The sequence below is a fragment of the Macaca fascicularis genome, chromosome 1, assembly GCF_037993035.2.
Source record: "Macaca fascicularis isolate 582-1 chromosome 1, T2T-MFA8v1.1".
Lineage (NCBI taxonomy): Eukaryota > Metazoa > Chordata > Mammalia > Primates > Cercopithecidae > Macaca > Macaca fascicularis.
In genome coordinates, this window is record NC_088375.1 from 173048365 (window position 1) to 173062876 (window position 14512).

General features: G+C 43.7%; 1 pseudogene; it reads right to left on the reverse strand.

The window, feature by feature from the left end:
• Positions 1-11961: 11961 nt before the first annotated feature.
• Positions 11962-13022, reverse strand: LOC102142161 (sepiapterin reductase pseudogene; annotated as a pseudogene).
• Between the last annotated feature and the right edge of the window lie 1490 nt (positions 13023-14512).

Genomic DNA, 14512 nt, shown 5'->3' on the forward strand with positions numbered 1-14512 from the left:
GGGTTGCAAACACAAGAATAATATCTGGCCCTAACGCTGCTTTCATTCGAATGGAGAAACTGTCGGCAGTGGATCTGTCTTATGATAGTGTTTCCAAAAATGTGGAAGGGAAATAAAAATATCTCATGTTTAACAGTTAACCAGGCCTTAGTGCTCTTTTCACTGATGGAGAAACAGAAAATGAATGTAGCATAGTTCTTTCTTTTTGAGACAGAGTCTCGCACTGTCTTTCAGGATAGAGTGCAGTGGCATGATCACGGCTCACTGCAGCCTTGATCTCCCGAGCTCAAGCGAGTACTTGGAACCAGTAGGCATGTGCCACCACATCTGGCTAATTTTTAAATTTTTTGTAGGGACAGGGTTTCACTGTGCTCCCCAGGCTAGTCTCAAACTCCTGGGCTCAAGCAATGCTCCACCTCAGCCTCTCAAAGTGCTGGGATTACAGGTGTGAACCACCACACCTCACCCTAGCATAGCTCTTGTTAGCTTGTGCATACCCCAGACTTCGGTGTGTAAATACACAGCAATTGAATTGAGGTATTCTTAAAATTTCTCTCCCAATGAGAAACCAATAGAAACCAGACACACAATTTTCAAGTGAGAATGAGAACAGGAAAGAACAGTATTGCTTTTATATTTCTTTTTAGCATGGAGGTTGTATGTGAGTAATTTTAAGGAATGCAAGGGAGAATGGTTTACTTTGGACATCATCTACCCAACAGAGTAACCTTTTAAATTTACTTTCTACCCATTGGAATAAACACACAGATGTTTTTTCTTTACTTTTCTGCCATCCATGCTTTCAATGGTCAATTTCCAGGATTATCAGAGGCATAATCTGATTTTGTTCACACGAATAGGAAGTAAGAGAATGAACACAGGAATGGGAAGTACCTGACGGAATTCTTAGAGATATGGGCCTTGGTTGATGGGGCAAAATTGAGGAAAAGAGAGAAAACCAAAAATAGTATTTCCAAGTGTCAAATCAATCATGTGTTTATTTGGGTTCCCTTTTCAGAAATGAACAAAAAATATCCTTCTCTAGACCTTGTATTTTCTACTTAATTCTACCTGATTCCTTTGAACCCAAACTTTCCCTCCAAACTTTTTTTCTTCTCCACAGTCTTCCTTCTATATCACTGAAAAGAAGTGGGCTAATAACACCAGAAGAACAAAAGCTAGAAAGGTTTTCCCTCTTTCCAAGTACCTGACAACATGTCACATTTTGGTTGTTATTGTTAATTGGGGCCTGGATGTGTTTGTACTTTGCCTTTAGCTCAGAAAGGACTGTTATGGCTGAAATGGGCTTCTTAAAATGCAAGAGGCTCACTCTAACTGGCCTTTTGCTTATTTATTATTTTAAAAGGTGGGACTGGAGCTGGGTGCAGTGGCTCATGCCTGTAATCCCAGCACTTTGGGATGCTGAGGCGGGCGGGTGACCTGAGGTCAAGAGTTTGAGGCTAGTCTGGCCAACATGGTGAAACCCTGTCTCTACTAAAAATACAAAAATTAGCCGGGCATGGTGGCTAGCGCCTGCAGTCCTAGCTACTTGGGAGGCTGAGACAGTAGACTCGCTTGAACTTGGGAGGCAGAGGTTGCAGTGAGCCAAGATCAGGCCACCGCACTCTAGCTTGGGCGACAGAGCAAGACAAAAAAAAAAAAAAAAAAGAAAAAAAAGAAAGGTGGGAACTTCGTTGAGTCACTTTGGTTTGTAGAGATCACACAGCTCATTTGTGAAGGTTATACTAACATTCTCTCATTCAACAAATACTTACTGGGGATCTACTATGCGAAAAATAGGGGCAGTAGGGTGGGAAGTAGGGAAGGGAAGTAGCATCTGAGCTTTAATCTGTACATGCACCATGACCTTTGATGCTATTTGCCTAAAAAGTATAATTCATACTCAGACTTATGGAAACTATATGGAAAACTGGTTTCCTCATCCATGCCAGTTCCAACTGCCTATCTATAGCACTGTGTTGAAAAGGATTATAAGGCTTAGCTCAAGCATCATGGGAATAAGAGGTGGGATCAATACATAATGTTTGCTATAAGTGTGAGAGGGGAGAATGGTGACACGTAGGCTGTGTAAATTTTCATTTATTCATTATACTGTTCCTAAATACCAACTATACACTTAGAACCATGAAGGCCTATGTCGATGTAAATGCAGTACAAGCTAATATATGACTAATGCCAGTGGGGGGCCACAAACACATTGTACTAAAGAAGCATAGAGAAATTGCTCTAGAATAGTCAGAGAAGGCATCAAGCAATAGCAGTACATGAAGTGAGTCTTGTATATCAGGTAAACAGAACCACTATGAGTGTTATGAATGAGGAATTGATTATAGCAATTAGATATGATATAATTGTGGGAGCATCTGGGGAAACAAGGTCTGGAAAGGAAAGCTGGAAGATCAGATATAAAATTGCTACTTAACCCCCCTGAAACACTGCCATGGGTGAATGAGTGGGAGCTTGCAAGGGAAATCTGGGAAGCTACAGGTGTCTAGCTCTGGGGTGACTACCATAGAGAACTGATGGAGAAGCCCATAGAAGGTTGTTGACTCTGCATCTGGTGATGGGTGGGGGAGTTGGTGGTGGTCATCAGGGCCAGCAGGGAAGGAGAGCTGCTCTCAGAAGCTGAGATGTGAGGACCAGTTTGAACTTGAGAGCCCCTTTGTTTATGTCTCTCACTACATCTAATCAGGATGTTCTTTCCAGAACTCTTGCAAATTTCTCTTTTGGTCAACTTAAACTTGGAATCATACAGGAAAAGAGATCCTGGAAAATGTGGTTGCAGCTTAACCAAGTTAACATAGTTCAAAACCATCACACCTTGAAAAGTGGGACAGGCCGGGCGCGGTGGCTCATGCCTGTAATCCCAGCACTTTGGGAGGCTGAGGCAGGCAGATCACTTGAGCTCAGGAGTTCGAGACCAGCCTGGCCAACATGGTGAAACCCCGTCTCTACTAAAAATACAAAAATTAGCCAGGTGTGATGGCTTGTGCCTGTAGTCCCAGCTACTCAGGAAGCTGAGTCAGGAGGATTGCTTGAGACCAGGAGGCGGAGGTTGTGGTGAGCTGAGAGTATACCACTGTACTCCAGCCTGGACGGTGGGAGAGAAACCCTGTCTCGAAAAAAAAAAAAAAAAGAAAAAAGGAAAAAAAGAAAAGGACAAATTTGCAATTTTATATCTGATCTTCCAGCTTTCCTTTCTGGACCTTGTTTCCCCAGAAGCTCCCACAATTATATCATATCTAATTGCTATAATTTGCATAAAGGAAGAAGGAGTGAACACAGCATGTGGGAAAGTCTTGTGAGCAAGGGCTTGCAGGTAGGAATGAATAAGTTAGTATTTAGGAAACCATGAGTAGAGGTCTCATGCTGGGACATAGTGGAAGATAAGATTGGAAGCAAAGGTTGGAGTCATTACTTAATTCTCTTATTCAACAATTATTCACTGAACACATCTAGAGGGCACTGTAGTGGGTTCTAGGGGCATCATGATGCATAAAAGAGCCAGATGTGGAAGATTTTGAATGTTAGACTAAAGTTCTTGTTCAGTTTTTGATTCACCTGTTGAGAAATGATAGACTCTTCCATTTGGAACAACTGGTCAGTTCAATTTCTGTCCTTAGTTCAAGTCAACCAGCGCTTAATTAAACTCAACCAACATTTAAGCGCCTTCTCTGTGCAAGCTCTTTGCAAGCACACGATCATTTTCCTTTCAATAGTGAAATACGGCTGCACCTGATAATATTGAGTAGAGCAGAAATACTGAGTCATTTCTTTTCCTGCCAATTCTCTAGAATGATTTGTGCCCACATGTTGTTTTATACCATGATGCCCTCCTTCCAAATAAAAGCCCTTTATTAGGCACTTAAGTGAGCCAAAACAACATGCAGATTAAATGGCTTAAAATCACAAATTTTGGCTGGACGAGGTGACTCATGCCTGTAATCCTGGCACTTTAGGAGGCCAAGGTGGGTGGATCGCTTGAGCTCAGGGGTTCGAGACCAGCCAGGGCAACATAGCCAGACCTCATCACTACTAAAAATTAAAAAAAAAAAAAAAATCAGCCAGGCATATTGATGCATGCCTGTCATCCTAGCTACTTGGGAGGCTGAGGTGAGAGGATTGCTTGAGCCCTGGAGATTGAGGCTGCAGTAAGCCATGATTGTGCCATTGCACTCCAGCCTAGGTAACAGAGCAAGACTTTATCTCAAAAAAAAAAAAAAAAAAAAAAAAGACTGGGCGCAGTGGCTAATGCCTGTAATCCGAGCACTTTGGGAGGCCAAAGTGGGCAGATCACCTGAGGTCGGGAGTTTGAGACCAGCCTGACCAACATGGAGAAACCCCGTCACTACTAAAAATACAAAAGTAGTGGGGCATGGTGGCCCATGCCTGTAATCTCAGCTACTTGGGAGACTGAAGCAGAAGAATTGTTTCAACCCGGGAGGCAGAGGTTGCAGTGAGCCGAGATCATGCCATTGCACTCCAGCCTGGGCAACGAGAGCGAAGTTCCGCCTCAAAAAACAAACAAACAAACAAAAAAACAAAAACAAAACCCAAAACCCCCCAAAAAACAAATTTTTCTTGAAACAAACATTATCTTAGTATTCTGTAAAAATGTTGATGCATAATTCATATTAGTCCGTCTTGGATAATACATGAGTTCTGTGCTAGCAAATTGTAACACAGCTTAGCATTGTGCCTCATGTTCTGCATATGAGATCTCACTGAAACCTCGCAAAAGTCCTAGAAGGTAGATAGTATTATTGACCCCATTTTGTGGGAAAAGGAAAGCCAGACTTAATGACATCAAGTAACTTTCCCGGATTATATAATTAGTTAGAGGCTGAACTAGGAATCATCTCTTCTTCACCATTCCACAGCCAATAAATGAGCACTCAACTACTCTATAGTTTGGTAACTAGTGACTTAGATACTCCTCCAGGTGATTCAGGAAGAATATTATATATGCAGGAAAGGTGTCTAAAAAAAATCACTCTTAGTGTTAATAGATACAAGTTGAGAATAAAGCACCTGTAGAGGAAATCTGCAAAGAGCAGTGGGAAACTGAAGTCTTTTGGCTGCACTCCAATGGCGCAAATTGGCATTTGAGCATTTCCTCCATGTTCCAAGATACAGGCAGCTGCATGTCAAACTCCTCCTTGGGATATCGGGATAGTTTTGAGCATTGTATGGTGGGTACTTTTTTTCTTCAAAACTAGCTCCTAAGCTTATTGCTGGATAATGTGGATATGCTGCCTTTTCTGCTAAACAAGCACCATAATGAGGATCCCACTGCAGGACACGTGTGCATGTGTGTAAGAGAAAGAGCAGTGAATCTTTACAGAGTGAGAACCGAAACAAAACCAAGGACAATGTCTAACCTTTGAAGAGTTTGCCACAGGGTCAGTACCATTTCTTTCATTTCTTTTCTATTTTACCACTTTCTGCGGCCCAGATCTTTTCTGAAGAGTTTCTATCAGCTTGGTGGACTCTTTATATTCCTTGATACAATGCACATTATCCTTTCTGCTGCATCTAATAGTAGATTTCTACTTTAATTTGTAGGTTACCAAGCAGTGTTGCCTTTAACCCTCATAATAGCTTAATGTGGTAGACAAAACCAAGGCCTAGAGAGATGAAAAAACTTGCTGATATGATCTGGCTCTGTCCCCACCCAAATCTCATCTTGAATTGTGGCTCCCATAACCCCCATGTGTTGTGGGAGGGACCCTGTGGGAGGTGGGATTTCCCATGCTGTTCTTGTGATAGTGAATAAGTCTCATGAGATCTGATGGTTTTATAAAGGGCAGTTCCCCCTGCACACGCTCTCTTGACTGCTGCCATGTAAGTCATGACTTTCTTCTCCCTTTGCCTTCCACCATGATTGGGAGGCCTCCCAGCCATGTAGAACTGTGAGTCAATTAAACCTCTTTCTTTTATCAATTAATCCAGTCTCGGGTATGTCTTTATTAGCAGCGTGAGAACAGACTAATACACTTGCTCAGCTAGTTCATGGTAGAACCAACTAGCAGCTGCTTTTTCTGGTCTGCCTTATCAGTAATGTCAGTCCTGGGAAGGAGAGCACCATGGTTAGGAGTCAGAGTTTTTACTTTTTAATCGCACTTTCGTATTATGACATCCTGTTTTCTTTTGGAGTCATTTAATTAGTTCTGGGATGGGAACTACATGCAGTGGTGGTGGTGTGGGGGAGAGGGTATACAGAAATCCAGGGCACAAGGTCTATGCCCAATGGTTTGCCTTCTTCACAGCACAGACCATCCAGACTAAAAGTGACAAATGGGCAGAATCTCATAAGTATTCTGGCTCTTCACTTCCCTAGTTTGATTACATTGTCCTGGATGGCATTTGGAACTCAGTTCAGGGTGCATATAGTTGAATTATGCAATTTGCTGATATGCAATTAACTGGAGTAGCAACACATTCAATCTAATGGGGGCCAGACAGAGACTGCATAATTCTTAGGAGCACAAGCTGATTATGCAGTTAAGTGATATGCACTTAAGAGAAGTGCACCACATCTATCTGATCCCATTTCTTCCAATAGATTCCTCATGGCACTTTACCCCAGCCTTTCTGCTTTTATGGTCAAACATATCGTAATCTGTATCTACTTGAAATGAGAACCTTACAGTTCGTATGTAGATTTGGGATTCATTTCTTTTTTTAAAAAATCAATCTTTTAAAATCTTAATTCTTGGATACACAAATGGGTAGGCAAATGAGAAAAGAAAGGGGCAAATCTGGGGTTCAACATGTCTTGATCTCAGGGATAGGAAACAACACCAGAATTGTACAATTTAGGATGCTTCATTTTTAGTTTCTTTCTTTCTTTTCTTTTCTTTTTTTTTGTTTTAGGTTAGGAGGTTGTTTCAAATGCAAACGTGAGGTGCATGAAAATATTTCTTTTTAAAAGCAAAGGACTTTGCACTCAGTATTTTTTAACTTGAAAATGGATATTATAGAAAGGCAGTCCTTTTATGAGAAACTTCAATTAAATGACATTCATTTAGGAGGGCCAGTTTTAAGTTACTTTCATAATGATGGATTGTTAATTTAATTTGGCAGGATTTACTGTTTCACTGTATGCTTGCTGCATGCCCTGGATTGACCTAAATTCTTTGGGGGACCCCAAGAAATATAAAATATGGCTGCTTATCTTCAGCCTTCTTGGGAGGTCATGACCCATGCATACAAAGCAATTGAAGAACAATGAAACATAGCATATGATTAGGTGTCAAAATGGTTGTTAATGAGACTAAGAGGTAAAAGAAATCAGAGAAGGGGATAATGAACTGGGCTAGAGTTTTTCATCACTAGAGGGAGACAGGGAGAAGCAAGAGTTAGTGCTTCACTTATATTAGATAGATCAAAACAACTCTGTAAGGGTATTACTATCCCCCATTTACAGATGAAAAAACTAAGGCCCAAGGATGTTAAGGAACCTGTACATGATCCACAGGTAGTAGGAAATGGAGTCAGAATTTAGAATTAGGTTTGTCTGTCTCTGCAATTCCTTTTTGGAGGTTTTAAGCAAGAGGCCATGGCAGATAGGCTGTGGAGGATTCAGACATCTGCCAGGAGAATTAACTGTGTGAGCATCATGGTCCCACTCAGCCTTGGGGCCCTGTGGTCTGGAAAGATTTCAAGAAGCAGGTGGGAGTTGTGCTCTCAGTTTTGGGGGAACTCTTTCTTATCTAGGAGAAGAGATGCCAGCCTTGTAGATGCAGATTTTCCCGAGTTGAATAGATTTTTACAAGTTTAGCAAAATCAAATATGGTGATTGAGAAAAGAACAGAGTAACCCAGCATTTGTGACTGGTTTGGTGGGTCAACAAGAGAGAATGACAAAGATTATTGTCATCAAATAGCCTTTCCTGAGAGGGCCACATAGTCATCAAATTCCCTTTCCCTAAAGGGAAATCTGCTCATGGCCCACCAGGAATGGGGAGCCAGATATGACTGGGGCCAGCTGGGACTGAATTGGTCCCTGTCTTTTAGATTTGCATCAAAAGCACTTGATATCCCTGCTCAGGATTTCACAAAACTGCAGTCAGATAGCCAGGGCTGTATTCTCATCTGGAAGCTTCACTGGGAAAGATGACTTTTAAGATTATTCAGATGATTGACAAAATTCAGTTCCTTGCAGCCATAAGACTCATGGCGGCCTACTTCTTCAGTGTCAGTATACTTTTGGAGAGCATTTTATAATTTGCAAATGCTTTTTCATTCTAAAGTGAAGCACAAATATGCTCCTCCTACTCTCATTTAAGGAGTCCACCATTCAAATAGTTGCCCAAACTGAAATTCTGAAAGTGACCCTTGATTCCTCTCAATTCCTCGCTTCATTAGCAAGTCGTATGGGCTATACCTCCAGAATAAATCCTGACTCCAATAACTAGTTTCCACTTCATAGTCACTACCATTGACCAAGCCACCACCATCTTATCTAGCCTAATGCAACTACTTTCTTGCTTTGCTGTTGTTGTTTGTTCTTGTTTTTTCTTTAGAGACAGTGTCTTCCTCTGTCACCCAGGTTGGAGTGCAGTGGCACAATCACAGCTCACTGCAGCCCCAACTTCCCAGGCTCAAGCAATCTTCCTACCTTTGCCTCCCTTTGTAGCTGGGACCACAGATGCACACCACCACGCCCGACTACTTTTTTAAGTTTCCGAAGAGATAGGGTCTCACTACGTTGCCCAGACTGGCCTTGACCTCCTGGGCTCAAGTAATTCAACAACCTCAGCCTCCCCAAGTGCTTAGATTACAGGTGTAAGTTGCTGCGCCCAGCCTGCAACCACCTCCTTACTGCTCTCCCCACTTTCCCTCTAGTCCCGGCAAATCCATTCTCCATACAGCAGCCAGGGAAGTGTATAAAATATGAAAATAAGATAATCACTTTGGCTGTGTGTGGTGGCCCGTGCCTGTAATTCCAGCACTTTGGGAAGCCGAGGCAGGTGGCTCACCTGATGTCAGGAGTTCGAGACCAGCCTGGCCAACATAGTGAAACCCCATCTCTACTAAAAAAAAAAAAAAAAAAAAAATACAAAAAATTAGCTGGGCATGATGGCAGGTGCCTGTAATCCCAACTACTCAAGAGGCTGAGACAGGAGAACAGCTTGAACTTAGGAGGCAGAGGTTGCAGTGAGCCAAGATCATGCCTCTGTGCTCCAGCCTGTGCAACAGAGCAAAACTCTGTCTCAAAAAAAAAAAAAAAAAAAAAAATTATCACTTTCAAATTCAAAACCTTCCTCACAACTTATTGGGATTACAAAAAAATCAAATTTCAGTTCCTTCGTGATCTGGTCCCTGCTTACTTCTGTGATTTTATCTTCTTCCAGTCTCTCCCTTGGTCATCATGTTTTGGTCATGCTGGGTGCCTTCTGTTCCACAAATATAAGATGACCTGTCTGACTCACAATCTTTGCACTTACTCTTCTGTCCAACTGGAATTCACTGTCCCTAGACCTGCACATGGCTGGTTACTTTTCACTGTTCAGTTATCAGTTTGATGTCATCACTTTACAGAGAACATCTCTGGCTGCTTTTATGCAAAGTAACAACCAGCTCTCAACTTAAAATCGCCTTTCATCCCATCATTCAATTTCCTTTTTCTCGTAGCACTTGTTACTGTCCAAAAATAACTTCTTCCTTCCTTCCCTTTCCCCTTTCCTCCTTCTCTTTCTGCCCCCGCTCTTTCTCTCCCCATTTACTTATATATCTATTTTCTTTTTCTTTCTTTCTTTCTCTCTTTTTTTTTTTTTGAGATGAAGTCTCCCTCTTGTCGCCCAGGCTGGAGTGCAATGGCATGATCTCAGCTCACTGCAACCTCCATCTCCCGGGTTCAAGTGATTCTCCTGCCTCAGCCTCCTGAGTAGCTAGGATTACAGGCTCCTGCCACCACGCCTGGCTAATTTATTTTTTAATTTTTTTATTTTTAGTAGAGACAGGGTTTCTCCATGTTGGCCAGGCTGGTCTCGAACTCCTGACCTCAGGCAATCTGCCTGCCTTGGCCTCCCAAAGTGCTGGAATTACGGGCATGAGCCACCGTGCCCTGCTTTTTTTTTTTTTTTTTTTGAGACAGCATTTTGCTCTTGTCCAGGTTGGAGTGCAACGGTATGATCTCAGCTCACTGCAATCTCCACCTCCCGGGTTCAAGTGATTCTCCTGCCTCAGCCTCCCAAGTAGCTGGGATTACAGGCTCCTACCACCATGCCTGGCTAATTTGTTTTTTAAATTTTTTTATTTTTAGTAGAGACAGGGTTTCTCCATGTTGGCCAGGCTGGTCTCGAACTCCTGACCTCAGGCAATCTGCCTGCCTTGGCCTCCCAAAGTGCTGGAATTACAGGCATGAGCCACTGTGCCCTGCTTTTTTTTTTTTTTTTTTTTTTTTGAGACAGCATTTTGCTCTTGTCCAGGTTGGAGTGCAATGGCGTGATCTCAGCTCACTGCAACCTCCGCCTCCCGGGTTCAAGCCATTCTCCTGCCTCAGCCTCCCAAGTAGCTGGGATTACAGGCATGCACCACCACACCCGGCTAATTTTTTGTATTTTTGTATTTTGTATTTTTGTATTTTGTATTTTTAGTAGAGATGGGGTTTCACCATGTTGATCAGGCTGGTCTGGAACTCCTGACCTCAGGTGATCCACCCACCTCAGCCTCCCAAAGTGCTGGGATTACAGGCGTGAGCCACCATGCCCGGTGGCTCTTTTTTACATGAATATTGCCTTGTCTTCTTTCTAGAATATATGCTCCATGAGGAACTTTCAGTACTGTGCCTGACACATAAGAGATATTCAGTAAGAACTTATGGGATAAATAAATGAGCCTTGTAAGGAGGACATTAAAGGGATTATTAATTTCCATTTTATTTGGAAATATTAGGCCACTTTCCCAAGGTCACAATATTGTCTGGTGTTTCCCCGTGAGTCCTCCAAAGACTGGGACCATGTTTTCTTCATTTTTGTTGCCCCAGCAGTCACTGGTATGTAGTGCCAAGGAAGAGGATAGAGCAGTAGTTAGTGAACTGGAATCTGACTGCTCTACTGTGTGTGCCTTGGGCAGGTTATTAAACTTCTCCGTGTCATGATTTCTTCATATGTAAAAAGGGGATAAAAATAGTACTTGCCTTATAGGGTTATGAAAATCAATTCAATTCATACAGGTAAAGCTTGTAGCTCAGTGGTTGACACATATGATGGGCAGTAGATGTTCTTCATTCATTTTTGCCTCCCTTTTCTTTTTCTAGGCATTTAATTAATATGTGCGTTAAGTAATTGACCTTTCTATAGTTTTCAAACTGTTTTAATAAGTCATCGTATTTCTTTTCAGTTTCTCTAATCCCAAGCAGGGCTTCCTTCTTGACTTCAGTCACTCACTCCATGAAAGGTAGCAATGTTGCCTTAACTGAAAAGGTTAGGTAACACTCTCCCTTCTTCTTCTTCTTTTTTTTTTTTTTATTTTATTTGTATCTGCCTTGGCCATGTACACAGACACCCAAGGGCCCCTTCTCCCAGCCTGGGGGAGGGGTGATGGATTCTGGAGGAAGGAGACATCAGAGTGAGGACACAAAGTTCAACAGAAGGTGCTGCTCCCTTCAGCGAGGGACATCTGTGTGGGCGGGGACTTGTACCTTCTGCTCTTCCTCCCCGCCAGGCCATCTGCGAACCTGCATGTGTCCTCCTATTTGACTCAGGTCGCTCTTCCCTCTCCCCACGGACTAGCTATGAGCAGGAGACACAACCTCCTCTCTTGTGTGTTTCAGCTTCTTTTCCTGCTCTTCCCATCCCTTAAATTCTATTCCTGGGGATAGAGACAGGGACACCCATAACCTCTCTCCTAAGCCTCCTCATAATCCAGGGTGCCAAGTCCAGACTCCCGACAACTGGTAAGGCCAGCGACCTGGAAGCTCATCACAGCAGGCGATGTGTGAGGGTAGGACAGTAGACATGAGTATTTATCTGTGTAAGGCAGGACTGCCACCATGGGAGGGTGTGGGGAGCCACAGGGCTCTGGGGTGTGTCTGAAAGTGGGAGCAGAAAGGTTCAGGAAGCCAAACACATAGGTTTATTTATCGTAGAAATCCACGTGGTCTCCAGACTTGAACACCTCCTTTTGCAGCAAGCTCAGCCGTTTTCGGGCTGACACCCTGCAATCCACCAGCTCTCCCTTTGCCTTCAGCTCCTGCAGCCTTTTCGCATGTCTGGGTCCATGGAGGTCTACCGGGCTAACCGCTGGGGCACGTCTGTGTCGGGAGCACCTGGGGCCTAGTTCGGCACCCTCACTTTAGGTTCATCTGACGCCAGGACCTGGAACAGTATCTTAGCAGCAGCCTTTCCCGCACAGTACAGCGCCCAGTCTTTGAAGGGCTGCAGAGGGTTGACATGTTAACCACAGTTCTGTTGAGGCCAAGACTGGTTGGGAAGGCCTTCAGGATGCTGCAAGTCCGGCAGAGAGAGCATGGAGGTCAAGTTCAGCGCCCAGTCTTTGTTCACTTGAGTGGAGTCACCCAGGTCCACGAAGCCTTTGGACACATCCCCAGGAGAGCCCGCGTTGTTGATGAACAGCAGTCGCTGCAGCCCCGCGGCCCTGGGGAGCTGACGCAGGGCACCAAGCAGCGGACTGCAAGCCAGCCTCGGCGCCCAGGTCTGCGCTCACCCGCACCACGTGCAAGCCAGACCGCCTGGCGCCCAGCTCGGCCTCCAGCTGCCACAGCGCATCGTCGTTGCGGGTGTTTAGGACCAGTACGGAGCTCGGCGACAGCAGCGAGGCCAGGAGGCCAGGGTCAGCACAAACACAGCACGTCCTAGGCCGCCCTCCATGCCGCAGTCCTCCCGGCTGGACTCGGACCCTCCCTTCTAGTACTCTGTGAGCCTCCTGATCATGAACTAAGTCCCTGATAAAGGGGGAAGGAGCCGCCAAGGCTGGATAAGGTTTTGTCTTCAACTGTGAGCAGAAATATTTGATATTTCGGGCTTTAGTCATTTTCGGAGACTCCAGCTCCTTGCTCAATTTTTAGAATCCTTTTGTTTTTCTTTTCTTTTCTTTTTTTTTTTTTTTTTTGAGACAGAGTCTCCATCTTGTAGCCCAGCCTGGAGTGCAATGGCGCGGATCTCGGCTCACTGCAACCTCCGCCTCCTGGGTTCAAGCAATTCTCCTGCCTCAGCCTCCTGAATAGCTGGGATTACAGGCGCGCGCCACCACACCTGGCTAATTTTTGTATTTTTACTAGAAACAGGGTTTCACCATGTTGATCAGGCTGGTCTCGAACTTCTGACCTCAGGTGATCCGCCCACCTCGGCCTCTGAAGGTGCTAGGATTACAGACGTGAGCCACTGTGCCCGGCCAGGGCAATCCTTATTGTGCTTTCTTTAGAGATGGAAAGAATGCTCCCCTCTTTCCTTGTCTTTTATCTTAGCTCTTAGTAGGTGCCTTAAAAATGCTAGTTTTATCTCCCATCTCCATGCCCCACCAAAAGGGCTAGGTTTGAATTTCACTTCAAAAGTAAGAGTCAAACGAATGCTGATAGCAGCTTTACTCATAATAGTCAAAGATTAGAAGCAACCAAAGTTTTACTTTGGTGAATGGATAAACTGTGCTCGTGGCCTAGCCACACAATAGACTACTCAACAAGAAAAAGGAATGAACTATCAAAGCACACAGCAACACGTGTGAATCTCGACGACATTATACTGAGTGAAAGAAGTCACACACGGAAGAGTTCATACCATATGATTCTACTTATATGAAATGTTAAGAAAAATTTAATCTAGAGTGACAGACAACCGACCAGTGGTTGCCAGGGGCTAGGGTTGTGAGTGGGGATAGACAAGCACAAAGGAATGGTTTTGTTTTTGCTTTGTTTTGTGATGGTGTCTCGCTCTGTCACCCAGGCTGGAGTGCAGTGGTGCAATCTTGGCTCACTGCAACCCCTGCCTCCTGGGTTCAAGCTATTCTTGTGCCTCAGCCTCCCAAGTAGCTGGGATTACAGATGTGTACCACCACACCCAGCTGATTTTTGTATTCTTAGTAGAGACGAGGGTTCTCCACGTTGGCCAGGCTGATCTCGAACTCCTGACCTCAAGTGATCCACCTGCCTGGGCCTCCCAAAGTGCTGATATTACAGGCGTAGCCACCATACCTGGCCGTTTTTGTTTAATTTAAATTTTTTTTTCAATTTCACTCTGAGCAAAGCATGTTGACACAAAGGAATCTTTTTGGATAATGGAAATGTTTTATATCTTGATTATGGTGGTGCTTACATGGGTGTATTGCTTTGTCAAAAACCCATGGATGTGTACACTTAAAATGAGTTCGTGTTATTGTATGTAAACTATACCTCAATGAACTTTGTTAGAAGAAAGAAGAATCAAGATAAAATGACAATACAGTTAAACCATACTTGACAGTTTCTGGTAATGGTGTTTTTTCTTTTTTATCCATCCTCTAAGGAAACAGTAATGACAAGAAAAACC